The 27,778-nt window shown below is 35.6% G+C and overlaps 1 long non-coding RNA gene across 1 annotated transcript; it reads right to left on the reverse strand.

Moving 5' to 3' along the window:
- LOC138310160 (uncharacterized) lies at positions 1-27,734 on the reverse strand. The gene is made up of 4 exons (XR_011206362.1): positions 27,610-27,734; positions 25,698-25,813; positions 1,408-1,504; positions 1-341 (listed from the first exon to the last, which is right to left on the reverse strand). It is a non-coding gene; the product is annotated as an uncharacterized lncRNA (long non-coding RNA).
- Positions 27,735-27,778: the final 44 nt, after the last annotated feature.

Consider the following 27,778-nt stretch of genomic DNA (forward strand, 5'->3'; position numbering starts at 1 on the left):
TATAAATGAAAATATCTTTTATGATCCAATAATCATTAGATGTTATAATGTCGACGTCAAAGGATTAGTATAAATTCAATACACGGAACACGAGATATTAATGTGGCAATTTCGTATTTGTTTTTATTATTTTTTTTGTAGTCGCGAAGATCATCAAAAATTATTGTCAATCTTCATTATATACTATTTTGATTCCAAATAGGCATATGCCAGAGTATCAAATATACATTTATCTATTTACAAATCATAAAGATATTATGAAGATGTTTGTTTTTCGCCTCCTCTTCCCCATTATCTATGTTCTCTATTGCCGATAATTTGTGGGACTCTGTGCTTCCTTCCTGTAAACAGAACACTTCTGGCATTACGCACAAGCCTTTGCATCAAATAACATTTATTTGTATATTTGCAACATACTTATCTTGAAATTGTTGGTTCTTCTTACATTCAAAATCATATATGTTCGGTATTTCCTATAATGTGTAGGTCTTCTGTTTCCGGCTTTTGCGAACTAAACCCTTCTGACATTAGAGACAGGCATTGAACCCGGTCAAACATACCAGTCGTTTGATGAAGTTTACAGGCCAGGTTGTTCTGTAATAACGCTGTCAGCAAACCATGTTATGTTGATTAATTTGCGGGATGACACTTCTATCACATGATAATTTTGTGAGGATGGTGTTTAACTTCATGGGGTGAATATACTTTGGATAATATTTTAGCGGAAAGTTACTTTTTTCTATTTTTGTAAATAATGTGTGCACTTAAATTAATTAAATGAAATTATACTAAAAAAAACAGAAATTAGTCTTAGACATACATATCTTAGACATAGACTTAGACGTATGTTTTAAACCGATGAAAGATGTGTGCGCTGTCCCTAAGCAAATCGACGAATCCTACAAGGACAAAATGGTGGTATGTGTATATATATTTATCGGTACTGGTAAGATTCAAAGCAAAATAATGTCTGTAGGGTGTCCATTAAAAAGCTTATATGGAAAAAAATTGATGAATGATGCCCTAAACAGTTTTAGAGAAAAACATGCATGTATATGTCCCCTTTCGCAAGGAAAAGATATTAGAAACACATAATTAGATGTTGTATTACCTAATCTTATTTCCGTCAAATATTTGAAAGAGGAAAAGCAGTATTACAGCAGCAACGTGAAGTTAGCACCTGATTCGGCATTCGGGATTGTCAGCACCTTATTCGTTATTAAAAGAAATTGAACAAATAAGTAACACTTACAAAACCAAAATATTTCACAACCTCAAAACACTAAATACCTTGAAAAATTGAGTTTGAATACCGAATACTGTGCCAGACCGTACTGGTAATTCGGTTTTTAATTTTGAATAACGAATACTGTGCCATCACCATATTCGTTATTCAGTTAAACTTACATAGACATCATTTCAAGGCTTTATAGCCGTAAAACAACTCCTTTGATCGTTCATTGTATGGTAACTGGGTCCGGACCCGGTTGCGTGGTATCTGCTTCTGAAAAAGACGTACCACAAAATATGAGAAAGGTACACACTAAATTTGCTTCAAAAACTCGATATCATTCGATATTATTTCATTTGTTTATCGAAACCTATCAAAAATTAAAACAGCGAAAGCCTCAAAGCTTTAAATGGTATGTTAACATATATTATCACGTGTTGACGTGTAATTTATATGGTACACGTACGTAGGTGCGATATCAATTGTCACCACCATGATTGGCCGTTAATTTGAACTTATCAACCGGTCAATATGGAACAGAGACAGATGTAGTGCAGGTAAGATTATGACCTACTACAACCGGGACATATCGTTGACGTCAGCAGTGTTACCTAAACCAATCATAAAACCTGGACCTGATATGTATAACACAACCAATATCACCATAATGGTTATCTGACAAACCTAATAAACCATGCAAGTCATTGTCCGCAAAACATGATGTTTACCTGAACGATATATTATTGCTATGTAGTCCCCCATTCAAATGATATCCTTTTCAAATCAATCTCAGAGCTTATGACACCAGAAGGGGATAGATACATTGCTCTCAAGTAACCAATCATTTCTGTGTTATTTATGTATGGTTTTACATAGTACTGTCTTGTTTTTTTTATGAATGAAATAAATATAGCATAATCCGTCCATTGAGACATCTTCCTATTTCATGAGAGGAAGAAGCGAAACGAAATAGGTTTCTACTGCTACTATGTTTCGAATATATGTGACCGGTTTGGTTCCCCTGCCCAGTATCGCCGACAGTCTACGCCAGTTAGTTAGTCACACGGAAATCTATTGTAAGGTGTACATCATATTGAGTGTAGCAATGAAATTAATTTGCTATGGTTCTGCAGGCATTACGTTAGAATTGTATCTGTTGTCCCTACTGCATCATCGTAAAAGGCGACTGGATTTAGGAACATATCTTCTCTCTTCTTCCTACCTGACTTTCTTCACCCTAACGCTCCCTTTTAGCCTTCAGATGGCTCGCCCCTGTACGGAAGACTCTGTGTTTTGTCCCCTAGTCGAAACACACCCACGTCTATAAAAGTGAAAGTTTGTTCTCCTGCTTAGCGTACAGCATAATGGGAGTGGGACGAAAGCTTCGTCCGTTGTCAGTATTATGTAACCGGATGGAGAGTGCCTGTTTGATAACTTGTTTATGGGCATGTTCTAGAGGGATAGCACTATAAAAAGGCAAGACTTCCACTGTTAAAAGGAGACACAACACGAATTTATTACAGTTTCTCAAAACATACAGGTACCTGTTGATAATAATGTTTTCTTATATAACCGCCTTTGTTATTGTATTTCAAACATTTGTTTAACAGATATTTCAATATGATAATTCTCAATTCATTTTTTGTATTTATTATCTTAAGGTGGTTAACTTCATTTAAATTTAAATGTTTGTTTGGAGTGCTGTGCTTCTGCTTACTTACCATGATTCCTTTTAATTCAAGTGTTCTAATGATTGAAATTTAGCGTGCAGCTATCTTTTTTCAGGCGTTTGTAAAGTAGTGAGGTACATGCATATCGAAATACCGTATATATAAGTTAATGCAAATTATTTTCCTCTTTAATCACTAATCACATGTTATAAACATACTCAACACTTAAAAAAACCCAAAAACCTAGTATAGGGATATGTATGTGAGCGGGTTGGTTACCCTACCTAGTGTCCTCGACAGTATACGTCAGTCAGGTAGCAATTAAAAGTTGGCATGTAAAGGTTATGGCATGGCGTTCGGGTAATAAGGAATTTATTACACCCGAACAATAACTGACTTATTGCATGCTTCTTAACCTTGAACAAAAGACAAGTTGATTACAAAATACTCATTTTAATAAACATTTTCATCGCTTTACTCAACTCTCCCATTGTTCTCTGATTTACCTGTAGCTATTATGCTTGTGAGTACTTTTTGGTACAAGGGGTTACTGGCTCAATGTTAATACAAGAGCAAAAGTGTGATGTGGTCAACGATTGGTGGACAAGTAAATAAATAAAAAAGAAAATTGTCGGAAACTTTAATTGTGTAAGTAGATTGAAAATTCCATTTGTACTTTAATTAATGCAATGCATATATTAACTTTAAAGTGTCATTTGTTGATAAAATGGTTGCTAAAGAGTTAAAACTTTTCATTACTTTTTTTTCAGCTATCAAATGATCATTAAACAAACATACCGCAGGTAGGGCGTTAGAGTTGTACCTGCTTCCCCTATTGCGCGACTAAATTTAGAATCTTATCTTTCTCTTCTTCTTTACGGACTTTGTTCTTCTTAACTTCTCCCTTGACATCGCCACACTTTTGGCCTTCTGTTGAGCGCTCGCCCCTGTGAGGTAGGCTCTACGTTCTGTCCCCTGGTCGAGACACACCAAAGTCTATAAAAGTAGTAGTTTCTGATCCTACTTAGCGCTCAGCATACAGGGAGTAGGACGACTGGTTCGCACGTTGTCAGTATAATGTGACCGAGTGGGATGTGTTGTTTGGTGTCATCGGCACCATGCTTCAGTGATATAGCACTATAAAAATGACAAGATTCACACTATACAAAAAGACACAACACGAACATACTGCAGTCTCCCAATACACGCAGCTTGCATCTCATACACACTACAAACCGCATACATGGGAGGCCGTCATTACATGACCCTAGCTGTTAATAGGACGTTAATTAATCCAACAAACACACAAGTAATGATTATCCCCTTCTTTTACAGCATTTGTTACCATAGTCGACAGCACAATGTCCAGTCCCTTTTATTATGGTCATGTGATCATGAATGGCATGAAAGGGGGATTCGGTCGCTTTCATAGCCATGTGATCATAATTGGCCATGAAAATGGATTATTTGTGGACTCAAGTGTGTTAGCAAGAGATTTATTGGCCATACTTGACTTTCTTCATCCTATCGTCTCCTTTCGCACTTTTGGTCTTCTGTTGAGCTTTCGTCCGTGTGAGAAAGCTCTGGGTTCTGTCCCCTGGCGGAATCACATCATACTCTATAAAATTGCAGTTTCTGCTCATGCCTTGAACCCAGCAGTAAGGGAGTTGGACGACTGTTTGCCCTTTGTCATTATAATGTAACCGAGTGACGTGTGCTTGTTTGGTACCTTTGTTTGATGGTATGTTCCAGTGAGAGATATAATTATAAAAAGGAAAGATTTCCACTATTACAAGGTTGTATATTAACAACACGAATTTACCGCAGCTAAAACATACAGGTACCTGTTGATAATAATGGTTTCTAATATAACCAGGAAGATGTTCAAAATGAATCCTATTGGTAAACAGTATTTAATCAATTGTTGGAAGCAGACAATATTTACATAATGCTATTGATAACAGTTTAACCTATATTGATCCTATATTGAGTGTTACATTTCATACATTTTTAGCACTTGAAACTTGAACGACACTTTATTATTGTTTTATATCAAACAAAATAAAACATTTGTATAAATACTCCATTGCTTTCTGTATATGTTATAGTCATTAAGAATAAATCACTGTGAATATACTTTTAAATCCTACTAACGATTTATCATGATGAATCTAAAAACTGGTAAAGGTAATTAATATTTGTAAGATAGTCATACCTTATCTCGGTGATATCATCATATGTCTTAAAACCATTGTGCTGAAGAGGTAGATTAAAATTTGAAAATCAGCTTTCTAATCTTCTAGCGCGTTTTCGTTTTTAGACAAATCACATGTCGATTTACAAGCTAATTACATACTAAAAGTCGGTGACTTCAAGTCAAATGCTGTGCTTATCATTCGCTTGATAGGATTATATTACAAAGGATACATAAAATAATAAATGACTCCCAACAAACGTAATTGGCTACAACTCTGAACATGGTGTTGACATACAACATTGAAATTTCAAAATGACGGCAATTTTTTTGAGCTAATTTTATTTCAACAAGAAAGGTTGTTGTATTATCAAAAATATCCCAAAATCTTCGAATTGATTTACGAATCTATTGGCGTAGTAGATAACTGATATGAAAACGAGCTCTGAGTTATCAGACCATATCGATTAGCGTATCTGGAGGTTGTTCACCGAGATGACCTTATATAGTGAATGATATAGCAGATGAATTAGAGGAATGAAAACAGGTCATCAATCTGTCTCGTCCAGACCTTCCTGGTATCACCACCAGACAAGTCTTATCTACTATCATGTTATCGTGTTTGACATCCCCGGTACGCTGGCTGGGAACATGTATAACTACGTTACAAATGAATAAGTAACGATCGTGCGTTTCATATAAATCTCTCTTCTATAAAAGGATAATCATATTCATTTCGGTAAACCCGAGGCTTTTCACTCTCATCATGATCCTCGTTTTCCAATTTAAAAGTATTTTTCTCATCTCTTATATGCCTAAAACGAAGAATCCGTGTCAAAAATCATATGGTATTTTTGAGCGATGTCAAATTATTTTGTTTTGTTTGAATCCTCTTGAATCCTCTATATTAGATACAGTCAACAATCACAGCACGTGGCTGTACTGTCTAATTACACGTCTATTCTAGTCCCAGCCATGCATTTGATAAACAGTCATACAAGCCAGTGCGATAACAGACATGTCTGTTATAAGGACGCAAGGACGTCATTATCTTAAGATAGGAAATGAAAATTAGTAATTAGTAAAATGCCAACAAACCTGGCATGTCCTTACATGACCCTGGCTGTTAAAAGGACGTTAAACTAATAATTACTGAACCCAAACCCATGAAACTATCTAAGGACCAATAGACATAAAAAGCATTCTAAATGGACAGTAAAATAAAGTATATTTGTATCGTTGATGAAATCTAAAACCAGTACGTCTTTAAATCTACATGCTTTTGACACCTTCACATTCACATCCCATTAACTTTCTAAAGAGTTTGCTCGAGAACAAAAATCCTGTCTCCGAAACGACGCCGTGCTCGCTGTTACTTGCAAGCTTTTGTCAACACAAACAAAAATCTTCTAATCATAATCGAATATTTTATGACACTCCTTCGTCAGTGTGATACCGTAAATGCGAGTTAAACCCATCTTTATCGTTTAAATGTAGCTTGTTATCAGTTGATTAGTTCTATGAATACAGTCGTTATGTTTGTCAACATTGGTCTAGGACAGCAATTTACCGAGTTGTATGCCCACGTTTTACACTTTACCGCTAGCCCTCCACTTCTTGGGAGCAATTCAAAGTTAAGTGGAGAATATATCCTCTCATACCTACAGGTGTAATACCTGGCTGGTCTAGAGCAATACACTCATGTCGCCTGAGGCTTTATTGCATGGTTGCCTATGCAATAAAGCCTCGTGACGTCACAGCGTCAACAAAATTAATATTTTCTAGGTACAATTTCATTTTTTTTGAGAATAGGATGGATTAACGTTAAGAAATACAAACAACAGAATTTGCGTTGAAAATATTATGCAATTTTCATGTATGGAGAATTGACTTGCAGTTTCGTTTTTTTCGAATTTATTTCATAATTGCGGAGAAAAATAGAAGTAAGATTGCAATAAAATGTCGAGGATCACAAAATATTGTAAAACCCTCGGCAAACCTCGGGTTTTACAACATTTTGTGACCCTTGGGTAGAATATCCCTATCCTTCATATCCACGTTTGAAAGAGTCTTATATTATTCTACCTCGCCGATGAATTAAAGTCGCTGGTGGCTGAGAGACGTCACGTGTGACGCCCTCGGCAAATATGACATGCTTGGGGTAAGCATGACTCCCTACCGGCAGGGCAATAAATGAATCCTAGTAATATATATGGCCAAGTAATTTTGGTGGTTTATATTCATGTACTGCGGATTTAACAACATTCAGAGTCTGTCGTGTATTTACTGAAATCAATAGAATTTGTACAAGCATAATTAATAATGAAAAGTACTGCATTCAACACATATCAAATGAACTACCACAAAGGTTACTTCGACGCTCATCAATACACATTTATTAGTAAATTTACAACATTCAAAAAGTTATTTATGTAACTAGATTTGTGATTGCATAAAGCATGAAGCACTAAGTTTGTCATTTGTCTATGCCAACTCTATTGACATACTGGTTTATACATTTTTATAATCACTGATATCTCAATCACAATCGCATGAAATGCTTCTTCAGTGGACTTTAAAAACATTAGGGCCAAATGCCAACAACAAAATAAATATATTTTTCAGCTATGACATATCATTACTTAAGGTAAGATTATAATGATTGTAGTGATTATTGCTTGCCAACATCAAGTTGGTCGTGAGCCGAAGCCGTAGTCTGGCTCATCAACTTGGATCACAATAATATCGACATCGGGACATGACGCTATTTTCAAAACAATCGAATATTTCACAATGACATGGAGAGAAAGCATGTATGAAGCAGAAATGATTGCCTATTATGACGATTTCTTATTAACCACCATATGGTATTATCAAAGTGTTTGTTGACACGGCCGTCCTATTCATTGTGGCATGGATAAGTCATTTACAATATACATGTATATATGCATACACGCATCACATCGTGTACACTCATCACCGTTTATGAAGTATCAAATATATCAAGATGAGAAAAGGGGTTATATTAGATATAATTTTTATTTTACGTGCATAATATCACCTGCTCAACTTGACAAGAAGTGACGATAACAAATAGCTGAGATGCAACTAGGTTTATTAAATTTAATTTAATCGCGCTTATAAACTTGGTACATAACCCACGATGGTAAAGTGGTTACTCTAACATTTCATCACAATCTCTCACGTCTGGACTCTTAGGTCCGGGGGATCCGAGACTTTCATTTTACTCACTGTACATTCACTTTCTTGTAACTGAAAAAGTACCGAAAGTTCCTGATCGAATATCTGATGTGTGGCGACCTTCTATAGACCAAGCATAGTGTTAAGAAGGACTTGAATTGTCCACTTGATCCAAATTAGATTCGTCAAAACAAACCACAGCCAGATACAGTATGTCTGCTTTGATAACGTCGTCCAGATTATTTATGATCCAAAGCAAAAGTCTTTTGGTTATACAATATATTTAGTAAGGATAGCGTTTCTATCGGTTTCAATTACATGGAAGATTATGTGGTTTTCACTTTTGTGCATTAGTAAGGTGGTATGGTTTATAACCCAAGGTCAAACATATGTTCATAACAAAAGCAAGCAACAATAAAAACGCGTTAACTGACGACATTGCATCGAATGATAAACACGCCAGCAATGCACTTACTGTGATATCCGGTAAAGCCAAGTGGCTATCCTTGTCGTCAGAACATCATTATCTTTGTACTGTTATGCTATACATTGCATTATCTTACACGTTTCTATAAAATGTATAAGCTTCATAAGAAGGTTTCAAATGTGCATTTGTAGCGAGAAATTAATAACAATGACAAATAAAACGACCATATACTGAATACTAAGAAAATATACTTTGCGACTCTTTTAAACTTATTACAAGGATGTCTGAATCAGATGTTACGGTGTTACGGGAGAGCAAGTGTTTATACTGAGTCAATAAAACCTTCAGTATAGGTCCTAAAGTTATAGGAAAAAACGAAATAAATAGGAAATATGCACTGCTCCTGATTTAGGGTATTATATATCATGTTATTACACTTACATTGTATAATGTATTTGGTGTTAGATAAATATATTGATATCCCACCACTAGTGGGGTATAACTCTATTATTGGTCGAGATTTTAAACTTTGACCAAAACTATCTTTTCCGGTCTCACGTCGCAAATTGTTAACATCATCCATAATCAGATACCGTCATAATGTCGTGGTACGATTGCTGTTTACAGAACAAATTGCTGCTGCAAAACTCGATTTTTGAAGTCTTCGGAATCATTTATGTTTTCTTTATGCAATTAAGTTTGCAAATATTAATGGGTGTCTTTTTGTTTTATGAAGATATCACTGCACCTAATTTGCATATATTGGCAAATAACGTTTATCTTTGTCTGGTCTTCTTAAGCTTAAAGATGATTTAATTTTAGTAGAAACAGGTCAAACAACTCGGAATTAATGGAAATGGAATTTATTTTCCACAAACGCTCGTCTCTTTTTTAGGCTTTAAAATATAACTCACTCGTGTGGTCAACATGCAATAACTAGTCGTTGTTTAACCTCGATTTATCACTCAGCCTCAAAACCTAGTCACTTCCACTGTGTAATACTTTCGAATATGACATTAGTGTAATATAATCTGCAATGATTTTCATAAGTTGTACTGGACAGGGAATTTATTGTGATGTAATTACAGAAAAATAAAGTGACGCAAAGAAAATTTACTTTACGGCGGACAACATGGCGGCCTCAATTGGATTTTCGAAATACTTTTAGACGTGGGATTCTTCGCAATGACGTTTATTGTAGTCGTCGGATAAACGCATTGTCTTAATGCTCGCAATATTCTGAAAAAAATCGTTTTATAAAATCTCGTTTGAAATGGACATTCATTTAAGATCCTATATTTACTGATGTTTATTAAAACCAGAACCGATACTCTCTATTAGCTATTTCTCGATGAAAGAAATTTTATATCCTAATTACTCTCATATACTGCGTATATATTAAACAAATCCACATTAATGCAGAAATCGATGTTTACAGTCACTTTGATAGAATAAAGACACGATAAGACGCATTGAAAAATGGAAAAAAATCCATACTTAAATGTTTACAATGAGTTCTCAATGTAAAAACTCCATGCTTTTCTTTGACTTCCATTAAAGGTTTTAATGAAACACAAAGCCCGTTTCGTGAATTTTTTATACATCAAGTTTTAGTAATTCAAGGAAACCTGTGTTTTAGCAATAAGCTGGTAAATAAGTTCCGTCAGCAATGTCACAGAGAATTAACTCTAACACAAACCTGAATATAAAAAGCCTCTGGCTTTGAAAGATTCAAATTGCCTGCGATAATACATCCCATACACGTATCTTGTTGTGCAGCTCTGTGACAGTCTGTTGACAATGAAATGTGTCGCTGAGATTCTACACCATATAATGGCCTTACCATAAAAACGTGATCAAGAGATGTAAACAATTAGAAAAACCTTCTGTGAAGATGTTTTTGAAGTTTCTTGCTGAAAGGTACGGTGATAACAATATTAAATCCAATCTGAGGTCTCTTACGCATACAGTTAAATAGCGAGAGATTACAAAATACCTCATGTAGCTCCTTTTACTCGAAATCGTTTTTCTAACAGGATGTCACATGCTACTGTGTACGGAAGTACATATCGAAACAACACGCGAGACTGTTTAAAGAATAATTAGACTTTTGCACTCGGCAGGGCACGAGTTTCGTTCTTAATAAAAGAAGTAATACAAAAAGGAAGACGAAGAAGAAAACAAAAAAGGCCTAAAACATTATAATAGCAAACCCTTCTTCAGGCAAAAAAGTCCTTTAGAAGAATTCACTTTCAGCCGATTTTGATGAAAACATTCCTCTGATCTCGTCGTAAGAGCTACTTCAGCGGATAAGCCAATATTCCAAGAGCATTTCTCCGATAATCTGATTAAGTAGTAAGATAATTTAAAAGTCGTTAGGAAATCGAATCGATAACGATTCCCTGTTGTCCTGGATGAAACAGTTAAATTGCTGGCGTTTAATTAAATGAAAGTGTAGAAGGACTCATTGCTGTGGTCGTAGAGTTTGATGATCTCCTGGAGATGAAGTTCAACTAGATGGCTTGGGAATTGGGCAAGATTAGATATCTTGAAAACAGGTGACTATTAATGCCAGATCAGGAATCGTTATAAACAACATGAAACATCGGAAAAGCCTTAAGTTCAGCTTGATATTTTGATATTTCATTTTTATGAACAAACGCTTTATAATGAATGACACTATTTTTGTTTAGTGATGCTTAATTCAATACCATGTTTGAAAAGTCTCTGCATATTTTGAATTCAATGATATGTTTATGGACACGGGAATAAGCTCACGGTTCTATGGTCAGACTAATGGTTATTTCTTTTGATATCGCGGAGATATGTGGCCGAATTATTCCACCCCACAGTGTTGTTTAAACGGCCATTCTCTACAGGAAGGGTGTTTCAGGTAGCAATCTCGCTAAATTGTGCTGCTACCAACTTCACGTATTTATCGATCTGAGGCTCCTTCACATCTCCTTACACCGACACGAGATTGCATTTAACCTTGATTTAAAATTCGTCACGGTAAAGCGGTCAAATTATGTCGATTTTTGTGCCTATCAGACGTTTTTGGTTGCTTTCATTTATATACATATGTTAGTGAAGCTTGAGTATGTTTTAGCATTCGTTTATCCAGATTACTGTAAACCAACTTTTACGCGTTCGATATAATTTACATGATAAATTTTTTTTACAAACGATAATAAAACGCGATAATTTATCCCCGCGAAAAATTTTTGTGAAAAAATCACTAGGCATGAAAACGCTCAATTGAGTCGCGGCGGAAACAAGGTGTACAGTGTAAGGTCTGTGATTAGGCAACTAGATATTTAAGCTTACATCGAGTTAATCATATTTAATTATTTTGTAATATTCAATTTCTAATATCATTTTCAATTGACGTAGGCGTCCTGCTGGTTAATTGTATAATTGAAACTTTGCCCCCCCACCCCCCACCGGAGGTTAAAACGGCGACTAAACCATATATTTTATCTTTTGTCCTCTATATATATAAACGACTGTTATCACACCGATCCATCGATACATTACTGGATATACCAATGGCCAACAAAGGTGTCCTGTGTGTATGCGTAGAACGCTCTATCCATTGGTAACCAACCAGGTATACTCGTAATCACAAGAGGGATTCTCCAGCCTGAATACCAAGTGGTCATTAGTTTTACAAAAATTAACATTGCCTGCTGGTGCTACAAAATAAAATTATAACGATACATTAACTCAAAAATCAGACATTAAATCCTTAAATGATGTGTTTTGGATTCTATTGTTCATTTATGGCATTGAAAACAAAGACATTATATTCAGTTCTGAAGATTGTATTGCTATAAAGAATATATATATCGACAAATTGAACTCATACTCATAGTTATGATTCTAAAATAGTTAGATATAGTAACTGTTGCTGTTGTGATATATATTGCATAATAACAGACAATGGATCAGAACCAGTAAAGATTATGCGCGGAATCCGTCAAGGATGTTCTTTATCAGCTCTACTTTTTGTATTAACAGTCGAGACATAATCAATGAAAATGAGACAAGATATTAATATTCATGGAATCCAAATTGAAAATTCACAAGAAAGACATTTTAAAATCACACAACTAGCAGATAACACCACCCTCTTCTTGAAACATAAAAAGACACAAGTGCTGCCCTAATTGCTATAGAAATATTGGTAGTCTTTCACGATTAATCCTAAATAGAAAAAAATCACTAGGTCTCAAATTAGGAATTAACAAAATGAACAAAGAAGATGACTTTGAAAAGATTGATTGGTCACAAAGTGAAATAAAAGCACTAGGGGTATACTTTGGGCTTAATGATATTAAAACATCTCAAATCAACTGGGAAAGTAAGATTGAAAAAATAAATAAATTAGTTAACACATGGAAAAGGAGGAAATTATCAATGATAGGCAAAATACAAATTGTTAAATCATTACTTATTCCTCAAATATTTTATCTTATATCTGTACTGACTATACCAAAACATATTGTAACTGAAGTAAAAAAAAATATTCATACAGTCGAGACTGTCTGAGCGACCCCCTGCATGTAGCGACTCCCTGTCTTACGTGACCTTACTTGAGACCCCCCAACGTATTTTGCTATATAATGGGTCTGTTTTCAGCGACTCCCTGTCTTACGTGACAAGCGACCATGTTTTTACAACCCAAACATCATAAAAAGTCTGTCTTGAGCGACTTTTCATTCGCCTGAGGCCATAATTATGATAGATAAAGAGGTGTGAACATCGAACTAAACATCGACTGTTGACTACGATAAGAGTACATTACTGTGTAACCAGTTTTGACGGATCATGAAAGATCGTTTTTTTCCACAAAATTTTGCCTTAAACTATTAAAAAGGCTAGATATCATTCAGATATCTCTCAATACTAAACAATGGTAAACATTGACAATTAATAACGGAACACATTAAATAAATCAGCATGTTTTATTTTGCCTACCGTCAGCTGACCGTATCATCCTATGGCTTGGCGTGGATTAGGCGTGGGTGACTCTCTTCTTGTTTTGTACATGGCATTTACGACCAAACATAATTTCGTTCTTTGATATGAGTAAACAGTCATTATAACTGCCATCCCATAGTCAGAAACCCTATATTTTCTTCATAACACCAAAAAGTCTTGTAAAAACAAATGCACACGACTTGGGCTTCTGTAATGGCCGCCATTTGGTAGCAGTGTACAGTAGATTTGTAAAATTCAGCAAAATAAAGCCCAGGTTTTAAAATGGTACCTCTACTGTACAGTAGTAATGTTGTTGTTTTTTTTTTTAATTTACACAACATCTGCAATTGTTTTGCAATGGTTGTTTTCTGACAAGTGTGATTTTTGTATTTTTTTTCAAGCATGAAACGCTATGACACACAAATATTTTTTTAATTGCAAAAAATGAGATTTTTAACCCAAAAATGCACCCCCTCCAGATAGATTTTTTTCTTGAACAAAGTTTAAAACCAAGCATCAAATGTCTGCTTGTAATTTATAACTAGATCTAAATGATTTTTTAATAAAAAAAAAATCCTTAAAAAAAAAAAATTATTATTATTTTTTATTCATCTTTTAAAAAATCAGGTAATTGATATATTTATAATGAAGAATAAATTAACAGACAATTAAAGACAGATTTTTGTACAGTGATGTTGCGGATGAACTTGGACTGCCTTAAGTGACTCCCTGTCTTATGTGACTTTTTTGTGATGGTCCCTTGGAAAGTCACATAAGACAGTCTCGACTGTAATTTCATTTGGGATGGTAAAAGTGAGAAGGTAAAACTAAAAACTCAGATCATATTCAAATGTAGCAAGGATGTCTTAGCACACTTATAACTCCTATATTACAACTATACAAATAGGATGGATAAAACATTAAAAAGTAATGAAGAAAATCAGTTGAAAATCATACCAAGATTATTTTTAAATCAATTTGGAGAAGATATGTTAATATTTTCAATGAATATAAAGCACACAAAACAACTAGAAGGTTTCTCAAATATTCCACAATTCTATCAAAACATCATCAATGCTTTGGTAGACATTAATGGGAGAAATGTGCAATCCCCCAAAAACATAACAGATATTGGAAAACAAATAATATGGGGCAATCAATTCATCACATATAATAATAGATCATTGATCTTTAAAAATTGGATAAAAAGTAATATCATCACTATAAAAGATCTGTTAGATGTTGAAGGATACATAAATGAAAATGTAATATTGAACATATTACAAGATAAACACAATTGGATATCACAAATATCAATACTTAAAAACGCAATACCTAAAATATGGCAGGAAAAATTAAAAAAATCAGATATATCAAACATTTTGAAGACAATAGAATGAAAATATTTAAATGGAAACTGATTAACAGAGTTCTGGCAAATAATTACCTACTTTATAAATGGAAAATAAAAGATAGTCCACTATGTAATACATGCGGAGTTGAAGAAAATTACAAACACTTTTTTGTAGAATGTAAATATATTAAATCATTTATTGCACATATTCAGTAAACTAGGTTATTGCATAAAAAAATGGTGACATTGGAAATATAGTGTTAGGTTATTAAATTGATTATAAAAAATATGAAGGAGTTCATTTTCTACTTACTTATATAGGCTATGTCATTTACAAGGCCTACTACACAAGCAATGGTAAAAAAAAAAAAAAAAAAAAAAAACCTAGAACATTCACTCAGACGAGAATTACACTTAGTCATGAGAACTAAAAAGCACAACAAATCACCTCTCCCAACGTAAAATCAGCTTGTGAAATCCTCGGAATAAATCCTGACTCCGATATTCTGTGAAACTTGCGTAGTAAATTCAGTTGGTTTCAGTAAAATAATATAAAGATTCACATTCATATCTTCCTAATCCTTAACCATAATTTTCACTGTCCTTGATAACTTTCCATGTGGCAGTCCTTTGCAGTACACTTTATTTAAAAAAAGATTAACAGAACGACACGTGTCATAATAAAGGTATATTGAAAATCATTGTTTTGGCAAATTAATAGCAAATTATGTAAAAGACACCATTTGACAGATCGCCAGCTGTCAATCAAACCGCACGTGACTTTGTATTTTGTATTGTGTGTGCTACGATGTTTGCTCCGACATTGAATAGAAACACGTGCGTTTGTGAGCATGAGGCGTGGCTATATTACACCTGGCGATCGGTCAGATAGTTACCCAACTTGGCAACTATTACCGACATGCGCAGTTAAAATATTCTGCATATGGGTTACTTTACAGCTAATAAAACATGATTTTGTTCTTGTGTGCTTATTTCGTGATTTCGCGTTTTATGTGACGTTGGTACAATAGTTGGGGTATAAAAGCACGTCAACAACTTTAGATTGCGCTACTACATCGTCCCATTGCTGCCGACGAGGACAAAACGTAACTAGATTGAGCGCATTGACCTGCTTGGTAATGCATTATCACCGTCACTAACCTTCTACTCCTTCATTGTATTTCATGACTCCGTCTGTAGGGTGCAAGGGAGTGAAGAGATTATTTGTTTTTAGTATATAAGATAAAAGGTGTGTGCAGAACTAGTGCATGAGGACTTCAAGGGCTACGTTGGAAATATGTGCCTTAAAGTCCTCGAGTGTAGTGCATTGTACTGCTGCTACAGGGAGGAGATTCCATTGTCTTATTGTTTGTGGGAAAAATGAATATTTGTAGGTGTCCTTTGTAGCAGAGATTTGTCTGAAGGAGTGTGGATTGGAGTGTCTAGTTCTGTGGTCTGCTGGAATGAGTAAGGTCTGGTATTCGACGGCAACTTTATTGTGTATTATCTTGTAGAAAAGTATTAATCTCGTGTGGAGCCGTCGTGTCTGTAATGTTGGCCAGTTGAGTTTATGTATCATGATTGTAACTGAACTGGTGTCGTGATATTTGATGTTTACGTATCTTGCTGCTCTATACAATTATATTTTTGCCACGAAATGTAAAAACAGACTTTAAAATATATATGTTTATTTAACAGTATAGCCATGCCGCCAAAATGTTCCCACGTGTGCAGTTGTAAAAGGCATGCCAAATACAGTCATAGACAAAGTTCCACTGTGTACCCTAACGACGGCAAAAAAATGAAAAGATCAAACGTCGTCTTGCTAGAGCATAACTCTGATTTATTTAAGCATTCAAAATATAAATGTAATGCTTGTTGCATTAGATTGTTTCCCCTAGATACTAACTGCAATTGGGGATGAGAACATCTTTAATATGAACCAAATAGAGCAGTTGGCCTTGGCAATCGGAAACCGTATGAGCAGATCCGTAAAATTAGATAGCTATTCCACGTCTTACTAAATTCAGACATACTTGGAATCATTTCAACCAAAAAGGTAACTACTGTAATCAAATGTATTGACATCTTGTAATATTATAAATGAAAAAACAAAGAATCGAAAATATTTCTGTGCACTATTATAAATCAATGTATAACTAACGTCATTAATTGGAACTGATGTCAAACTTATACATTAACCACATAATAGAATGTTTCAATATATCTGTAACCTCGTTGATACAATGATACAAAAACGATGTTGACTGAACATTTACAGTTTCCTAATATTGTAATCATGTTCTTCAGACTGGCTTTCTCAGAGGAACTAATGTGTTGTGAAATTTGTGCAAGGGATAAGCCAAGGAAACACGGAAAATAAAAAACTCTATTGGCTGTGGTGAAAGCTACCGAGCAAATAAATTTATTTTGCAGCCAGTGCCATTTTTGTGGGCCCTTTGGCATTTTCACAGTCTCTAATGACCCATTTCATAACTGGGAATAAGGCAGCCACCAACCTCCAAGGTGCTGGTTCTGCTGGGGGTATTACTCCACCATTTGTAACTGGACCAAGAACCAGTCCCAGGAACGTCTGTCATGCCCGAAAGACTCCGATGTTGTTTTTTCGATAACAGCCAGGTATATATAACTATGCACTGTCACCAGTACCGTCATTATTAGCAGTCACCAGTACCGTCATTATCAGCACTGTCACCAGTACCGTCATTATCAGCACTGTCACCAGTACCGTCATTATCAGCACTGTCACCAGTATAGTCATTATTAGCACTGTCACCAGTACAGTCATTATTAGCACTGTCACCAGTACCGTCATTATCAGCACTGTCACCAGTACCGTCATTATTAGCACTGTCACCAGTACCGTCATTATCAGCACTGTCACCAGTACAGTCATTAATAGCACCGTCACCAGTACAGTCATTATTAGCACTGTCACCAGTACAGTCATTATTGCACCGTCACCAGTACAGTCATTATTAGCACTGTCACCAGTACAGTCATTATTAGCACTGTCACCAGTACAGTCATTATTGCACCGTCACCAGTACAGTCATTATGAGCACTGTCACCAGTACCGTCATTATTAGCACAGTCACCAGTACCGTCATTTTCAGCACTGTCACCAGTACCGTCATTATTAGCACAGTCACCAGTACCGTCATTATCAGCACAGTCACCAGTACCGTCATTATTAGCACTGTCACCAGTACCGTCATTATCAGCACTGTCACCAGTACAGTCATTATTAGCACTGTCACCAGTACCGTCATTATCAGCACCGTCACCAGTACCGTCATTATTAGCACTGTCACCAGTACCGTCATTATCAGCACTGTCACCAGTACCGTCATTATTAGCACTGTCACCAGTACCGTCATTATCAGCACTGTCACCAGTACCGTCATTATTAGCACTGTAACCAGTACCGTCATTATCAGCACTGTCACCAGTACAGTCATTAATAGCACCGTCACCAGTACCGTCATTACAGCACTGCCACCAGTACAGTCATTATCAGCATTGTCACCAGTACCGTCATTACAGCACTGTCACCAGTACAGTCATTATTAGCACTGTCACCGGTACAGTCATTATTAGCACTGTCACCAGTACCGTCATTATTAGCACAGTCACCAGTACCGTCATTTTCAGCACTGTCACCAGTACCGTCATTATTAGCACAGTCACCAGTACCGTCATTATCAGCACAGTCACCAGTACCGTCATTATTAGCACTGTCACCAGTACCGTCATTATCAGCACTGTCACCAGTACAGTCATTATTAGCACTGTCACCAGTACCGTCATTATCAGCACCGTCACCAGTACCGTCATTATTAGCACTGTCACCAGTACCGTCATTATCAGCACTGTCACCAGTACCGTCATTATTAGCACTGTCACCAGTACCGTCATTATCAGCACTGTCACCAGTACCGTCATTATTAGCACTGTCACCAGTACCGTCATTATCAGCACTGTCACCAGTACAGTCATTAATAGCACCGTCACCAGTACCGTCATTACAGCACTGCCACCAGTACAGTCATTATCAGCATTGTCACCAGTACCGTCATTACAGCACTGTCACCAGTACAGTCATTATTAGCACTGTCACCGGTACCGTCATTATTAGCACTGTCACCAGTACAGTCATTATCAGCACTGTCACCAGTACAGTCATTATTAGCACTGTCACCAGTACCGTCATTACAGCACTGCCACCAGTACAGTCATTATTAGCACTGTCACCGGTACCGTCATTATTAGCACTGTCATCAGTACCGTAATTATTAGCACTATCAATCATCAAATTATGCGTGTGTATTTTATATTCTGTTGAAAAGGTTATACAAAGGAAATGGCGTGTGGAATCACATTTCAAGAGCGTTGTCAGTGTGATAACTACCGTTATCCATGTAACACCGGACCCGGATGTCCACTTTCAAAAGAGGGCTGATCTTTCCCCAATACACTGGTTTAATACTGATTCACAAAACATCGCAACCTTTTCAAACTATTTCCCAAAACCAGCTCAAGCATGCAAAAAATAATCTGACTTACATTTTTGAACAGTCAGAAAAAACACAACATTTGAATACGCGTAACGCTGCAGAATATAAATTTTACAACATTTGAATACGCGTAACGCTGCAGAATATAAATTATGTATAAATACATATGATATGCTCAACTGTATGCCAAACATAACTTTGTGCACATTTGAAAGACTAGAAGATTGGCCAATCTGGAAATTTATTAGAATAGTCTATATATTTCCGGTTACCAAGTTGTTAAATATGTTTGAATTTTGTCGTAGACAATATTAGACTTAAACTAAAGAAGAAGACTTCTTCACCAAAATCCCTCAAGCAATTATGGATTTTGAATCGGGAAACACTTACGAATACCAAAATAAACAACATCGCATGAAAAGTTAGAAATATTATAAAAACATATAATTATCTTAAAAATGATAGCAAAACAACTTAAAGCAATTGCAACATGTTCTTGGCCTTAGTAACGAAAAAGTGAATTGATCAATTTTGGTTCGCTTTCCGCCACGTTAAAACGCGTGTTAATCCGTGATTTCCGGTGTCACGAATATGAACAGATTTTTGATTTAGAAAAGAATTTTTGTTGTTGTAATTGTTAGAAATAGAACAGAATAAGTTGAAAAATAGGTCATTAATACAATATTTATTTTTTCTTATTGAGGTGGTGGAGGACTGGTCCCTTCTTACGCAATTTCCACCATTTTGACAGTGGTCTTTGACTCGCTGTCATAAACAAACCAACACGTAAACTTAAAAATTTAAAATATGTTTTATATGTTTAAAATATTCTCCATAAGTTTTTCTCATCAGTTAAAATAACACAAAGTTCTCCCATTACTTACTAATTTAATATTTACAGCCAAAATCCGTGTTTTTTGTTCGAGCACTTGTCACGGGAGTCTAGTATGTATACAATGTATATAGTTTTGCATGGTTATCACCTAAATATCGTGACCTCCATTTAACTATTGGTATATACGTTAAAAGTTACCAAAGAAGTAAAATGGTTACTACATTGTAATAATTTCCCGTCAGCTTCTGGGGGCTTCGCCCCCCATACCCCCTACCGGGGCTTCGCCCCTGGACACCCCCAGGCATGCAGGCCTATCCAGACCTAGCTACGCCGTTGAAAACATGTTGTCGAGCAAAGCACCACCTTCCAAAAATACAGGTATGCCAACCAATATTCATACAACTATATCTTTACCCTCAATTTTCATGAATATTTCTTAAATTTAACGAATCCCTTGACATAAGGAAAGCTAAGTTAAGTTAAGGTTAAGTTAAATTAAAGTTACTAAATCATTAGATTTACATAGATTTCTTAGGGTTTTTGACTTCCTACAAACGTTCTTATACCTGAAATTAGAAAGTTTTCAAAATTACAACATTTTATTTGAAATATTGGCAATGTTTATCAACGTTAAAATATCGCCAAACACAACAAGAAACTGTATCTGTCGGCATTGGCTGTTTATAACAGAAAGAGCCGAGTGCATGGTTGAGTTCGAAAACGTGGTCGCACGAAAATCATAATAACAACCCTAAGAGGCCACTTATATTGTATCGGTTATATTGGCCTGATTAAGTGTAATAGCCGATACATTACAGCGTATCTCGGAGGCGAAGGAAGATGAAACGCAATATGGGGAGGGGGAGGGGTTTCAAAGGTCAATATATTTGGACCCCTCCTCCACCCCCGTACCCACAGGAGGAGATTAATTCTTTAATTCAACACACAACCATAAACTTTATATACCTTTTCATATATCATTAAGTATTTATCCTTGCACACATTTATAGACAGTGGCAATTAATGAATACGCAAAGTACCATGCGAGCGCCGAAGGCGCAATATTTTTGTGTTGGGGGGGGGGGGGGAGGGTCCGAGGGTCTCAACGGGAAAAATATTACGATTTAGAATGGCTGTAATGAGTTTTATTATGTTTTTTAATGATTTTAAAGCGTTCTTAATATGATACTTTTTCATCTACAGTTACCTACATTTAGAAATGATAATTGTGAATGTCGTCATATCACTATGAAACTCTGCTCGATCTGAACATACCGGCTTCACACCATCGGCACATTGTTGTGTAACACAAAATAATAATGAATTAATTGTCTTGCTAAGTCATATAAACAAATGAATCTTTTAAGAGACTTTTTTTAAATATTACGTAGAATCCCTTGATAGGAATTTTTTTCTGAAATAAAAAACGAAAATTTTGCAGGAGGATCCTTTTTTCTATCAAATGGGAGGGGATGGAGAGGGGGCGAGGGAGGAAGTAAAAGACATGTTTGCCCCCGTCCTGGGGAACGGGGAAGCAAATGCCCCAACCCTACCCCTCTCCCCCCTCCCGCTTCCTACTACATTGCCAAAGGAATACAGCATATGTTCTATGTAGCTTTAGAGTATTTGATGGAAATATGACAAGAGGTGAGAGGCATTTTCACCCGTTAATTATGTATACATTAGACAAAAAATATGCCTGTTTAGGGTTACATAGGCAAAAAATTAGGGTCGGGAGAATGTTTTTTTAGTGTCTTTCGCTCTAAAATAATGGCCGGAACCGGAGTCTAAGATCGAAATCCCAACTTTTAAAAAAATCTTTTCAAAAATTAGGGTCGGTCGGGTAACCCTAAATAGACATTTTTTGGGGTCTTATACATGTATACATATACATAAGTCTACATTGTAAATGTAAGGTACATGTATATTTTTGCTTTGGATACATAAAAATACATATAAAATTTATATATTTAGTTCGGCTGATTTTTTTTAAGGAAATCAAATGGAAAAAAGTTATATAACTAGTGACATGTAGGGGAATGTCCATTCTAAACGGATAGACATATTAACTAGGGATATATAGGGAATTTCCATTAGACGGATAAGCATTTTAACTAGCTACAGATATATAGAGAATGTCCATTAGACGAATAGACATAATAACTAGGAGTATATAGGGAATGCCCATTAGACGGATAGAGACTATAATTAGGTATTTGTTGGGAATGTTCATTAGACGGATAGAGGCTATGACTAGAGTTATATAGGGAATGTCCATTAGACGGATAGACATTATAACTAAGGATATATAGGGAATGTCCATTAGACGGATAGACATTATAACTAAGGATATATAGGGAATGTCCATTAGACGGATAGACATTATAACTAGGGATATATAGGGAATGTCCATTAGACGGATAGACATTATAACTAAGGATATATAGGGAATGTCCATTAGACGGATAGAGACTACAATTAGGTATTTATTGGGAATGTTCATTAGACGGATAGAGGCTATGACTAGAGTTATATAGGGAATGTCCATTAGACGGATAGACTTATAACTAAGGGTATATAGGGAATGTCAAATATTGATATAATGATAATAGAAACAAATTTACTTAATTAGTCTGCTAAACATGCCTATATTATTAGTTTTTACCCTTTTTTACATATCATAAAGTCTATATATTGGGCCATTTTTTATGAAGCCTAATGATATTGCCAGGTGTAGCGGAATAGTACCTAATACCATGACAAAATGAAAATAAAATAACAGTAGAAGCAAGTATAAAACCATATAATATAATGAAAACTCTTCTTTATAGCTTCAAAAACCTGTGCAAATATATGGTTTATTTACACTTAGAAGCTCTTCACAAAACTTCTGCATACGTTTCAACGTTTGTTAGATTTAACACAGTAATCAGGAACTTGTAGCCGATTAATTGGTGTTTTAAGTCGATAGCAGATATGTCCATTAGACAGATGAGATTTCCTTCGATCGGTGTTCTCGCATCGCGCATGCACTTAGGGATTGGTTACACTCGCCGAAAGATAATAATAATGAAATAGTGACTAGGTCTTTTCTATTTATTTTCAGTTTTTCTTCATTTTGAACAAAATGGCTATACAAACTTTTAAATTTTTGTTATCGTTGTTACACAATTCACACAACATTTACAACTATTTTCAGTTCTATAATTCTTTTAATCTTTTTATTACATGATTTAGTTCCTTTAAGGAATGTTAATGAAACTGTGGTCCAAGGGCTTAACTATCTTTACATAAGCGATCCTCAGTTACGTACGCTAAATGTCTTCAAGTATTGTTGTTTTAAATATTAATCGGTTTTTATTTTCTTGTACAATCTGTATTCAGAGACCAATTCATAACTGAAAAAAAAAAAAAATTGCTCTTGGAGATCAACATAACAATCACCTGATTCAGATGCTGCTCAAACTGCGCAACCTGCCAACGATCGGTATGTGTAAAAAATTTTGAGATAAAATACATCTTTATTATGACGATAAACAAAAAATATTTATAAATATTAACATTTCCAACAACTATCAAACTTAAGTACAATATATGAGTTTAAGTGTATCATTGAGTTTGTGACCAAGAGAATATTTAGTTGAAATCAAAGTACTGAAAGTACTTCAATAGCTATTTTTCTGTTTGTATTATATCAGCTATCCTTCATACCATCTTGCCATAAGGAAGGAAAGACAGATATAACCATGGGGGAGCCATGTTTTGAGAATCCTTGTTCGTACGAATCAGTAGAAAAGGTACTAAAAATATCAATAATTGCATCTTGAAGAAATATAGACATGTACGTATAAGTATGTGTGTATTTCACTAGATCTCTAATTTCATACTCAAATGTAACAAATGAAGTTGAAACAAATGAAAATCATCGCATTCAAAGAAGTATACACATGTAAATGTGTCATTCAGGTACTCGATCATATCCAAGATTTTGAGGGGTGGGGCAAGACAGACAAAGGTCGTTTGTTGGGTGTGATGGCCTTCCCTATACTTTGGGCAGCAGGGTTGTAGAAACGTATACAAATGCCCGGATGCGACAGCCCCAGAGAATTTGACAATAAAAAAGAATGTTTAGAGCACAAAGATGAATTTTCCCATGCATTGTAGAAATTACAACAGAATTGTCATTCTACCAGGTTTGTATTTCATCAAATGAAATTTAAGAAATTTAAAGAAATTTGCAGAAATGTATTGAATACGGTCCGCACATATTTATATTAACATTCAAATGTGTAAGTATGAATAGCATGCAGTATTACTCGTAATAGGTCTCGGCCACTACAACATAAATATGGTAACGGCCTTTTCCAAGCTAATTTGAGAGGTGTGCCTAGGGGATTTGGCCAAGATGCTTGGATTTCGAAGTGCAAAAGCCCTTGCTGCATGTGAAAGCCTTCAGGTATATATTTAACATTGCTAAATAACGTTACGGAAACCTTAATTAATGTCATTATACATGGACACATCTATGACAGATTCGTCAGTGCGAATGCAATTTCCGCAAATTTCAATAAACTGCAAATGTTTTCTGTTTTATGTATTGTTGATGAAAAATATTTTATATTTCTTAAAGATCATCATAAAAGCTGGAAGATTGTACAGATCCTTCTTCATGGTATCAGTGAAGAGCTAGTGGCTGGGTATTGCAAAGTATGCAATGAAGGCAATTCCCAGCCAACGTTAGGTGGCTACTACCAGTGGTGTCATTTACAAACCCTCCCCTATTTCATTTTCATGCGAGAAGCAATATTTACTTATGTTCTCACACTACATGTAATTAGAGCTGGTTTTAGACGCAAAAAAAAACCTCGGCAGCAATAACTGCTGGGAAAAGTGAAATTTGAACCGCTGGTTTTTGGTCTAAACATGCCATTCTACATGGAGACATTTATGAGAGATTCGATAGTAAGAATGCAATGTCTGGCAGAAGTATGTGGGTTCATTGATGCTATTCGGGTAATCAAAGAGGGAGGGGGTGATTTCATTTAGAAGCCAGGAACAGGGCAACTAAACGTTTTTGAATGTGTGTCGAAACCTGGACCGCCTGGAAAATAATATGTATAAATGACATAAATATTTAATTTTGGACAATGGTGCCTGGGTTTTTGCCATCAACCCTAAGCACTGGGCATGGATCCAGCACTGCCACGTGTAGTTGACATCCAATCCAAAGAGCTTTCCATTCAAGTTGCTTCTCATGCACGTACCTGACTGGTTTCTATCGGACGTGGTGCCATATTGGCACTTTTGTATTCAAAGATGCTTCCCGATGGCGCCTTTATGGTGAGTGATACCTCAGCGTCTGTACATTGAAACAGCTCATCTGCCAAGAAATGCAAATATAATATGGCCAAATGATATAAGTTGTTATTGTTCTGTATAGATTCGAAGAAATACGAGGTAGTCCCTATATTTGTTTGAAGGAATGCGACGAAGATTATACATGTACATGTCCAGAGAAATCAAAGATTTCAGGTATGAATAATTAATATATTCGGTAATACACTTCCGTTATAAACCATAAACATAAACCGTTGGTGACGCCAATAGTTATTATTTCAAATACATCAACGAATACATTTCTGTTTTTTTGTGAACTTAACTCAACTAACGTGCTAAATCAAAGTATTTAAAAATCAATTTATCTTAAATAGGCGCCTTATTTAAAAAAAGAATATCTTAGGAAGGGCCGTAGCGGATTTCGTGAAATTTTCTCTTGCGTTCAAAAAAAAATATGAGACTTCCTTCATCACATGGCTACCAATGGTTTGGCTGCAAGGAAAAAAAATACGTCACTCTTTTGCACGCCAGATGAACGGTCCAAGCACGAGGAGCTTTTCCAACAAGCCCAAGGCAGACCTGGTACAGGCAGTTCTAAATGATTTGGATGCCATTGATGATGATGGGAAACGCCAAGAATAGGTGTGAAGGTCGAACGTCACTAAAACTGAGTTACTTGCATTTCTTCAAGAAATAAAGGAAATTACATGAAATGTAAGTAAAAGTGTGTTTATATTTCGTTATCATTGCAAATCTGTGCTCGGGTTAATAGTGCCCATGCAAATCATGATTCCGACCTTTTTCATCAGTGTGCCTTTTCTTAAAGAAAATGACTTGCTCCTGTGTGATTGGGGTTAGTGCTCATTTGGACGAATTTTCGCCCGGTCTTGTTTTTTGTATGTGTATGTAAGCTTTTCTAAGGTGATCTTTCCATTCTTGGAAGTTTTACGTTAAAACGAAAAATGGTTTTTAACATATTTCTTATTGTATATCGAAATTATTTTTCTGAAAACACTCCTTTAGGGGTCCGTTTCTGAATATCTTCAATCCTTGTACTTGCGTTGAAATGCATTTTATCGGATAAGCTACCATAAGTGCAAATGACATTTCGTCACAATATGCATATACATACATATACATGCAGCTATGTTGTGTTATAGTGGCAAAATGTCTAAACACATGGAATTAACTATGACAGCTTTGTAAACAAATACAAATACTAAAGTGACCCGCGATTTTAAATTTTAAATGAATAAAGAAATATCTTCATTGAAAATTGGCGATATAATACGAGAAACGACGGGAAATTTCAACTGAGTGACAAAATAACAACTCGCGTACGATTTCTTATGGTGCGTATGGGCAGCCGTACTTTGGTATATCTATGCCTAGTCAAGTATGTAACGCATGTTTTCATTGGCTAATTGGGTCGCTGAAAACGAAACGCCATAAGTGTAACAAGGGCGGACGTGTAAAATTTTGCTGCTAAAATTGTGAAAAGCAACAGATATGGCGCATTAAATGGAGCTACCCTAAAGTAAATTTGTCGAACTGAATAGTTTTAAGTGTTATACAGGGAAATATTGACACTATATATGTAATGCTTGTAAAGCAATATTTCGTTAAAACATAATCCACACTACTTACTACGGTCCCAGACATGACGCGCTTTTTGGATTTACACGTGTGTGTTAGAAAAAGCGTGTGCCACGTACACTGGTTACCAATATGCAGGATATTTTAACGGCGCATGTCGGTAATAGTTGCGAAGTTGGGTAACTATTACCCATATATGCAGAGTTGTGCCCAACCTGTTATACAGACGTAAATAATACTCACCTGAAATAGTTATGTGTTTAAATTATTGTTTACTCCACATAAATACAAATACTCCACACAAGTACCGGAGTGTCTTTCGTCACTAGCATTCCTCCAACAAAAAACCACGTGTAATGTTGTTTTCGTTACGATTTCCGGTAATGAGAGTTATCTTCTTCCGGTTTAAAGA

Source organism: Argopecten irradians, chromosome 1, assembly GCF_041381155.1.
Source record: "Argopecten irradians isolate NY chromosome 1, Ai_NY, whole genome shotgun sequence".
Taxonomy (NCBI): domain Eukaryota; kingdom Metazoa; phylum Mollusca; class Bivalvia; order Pectinida; family Pectinidae; genus Argopecten; species Argopecten irradians.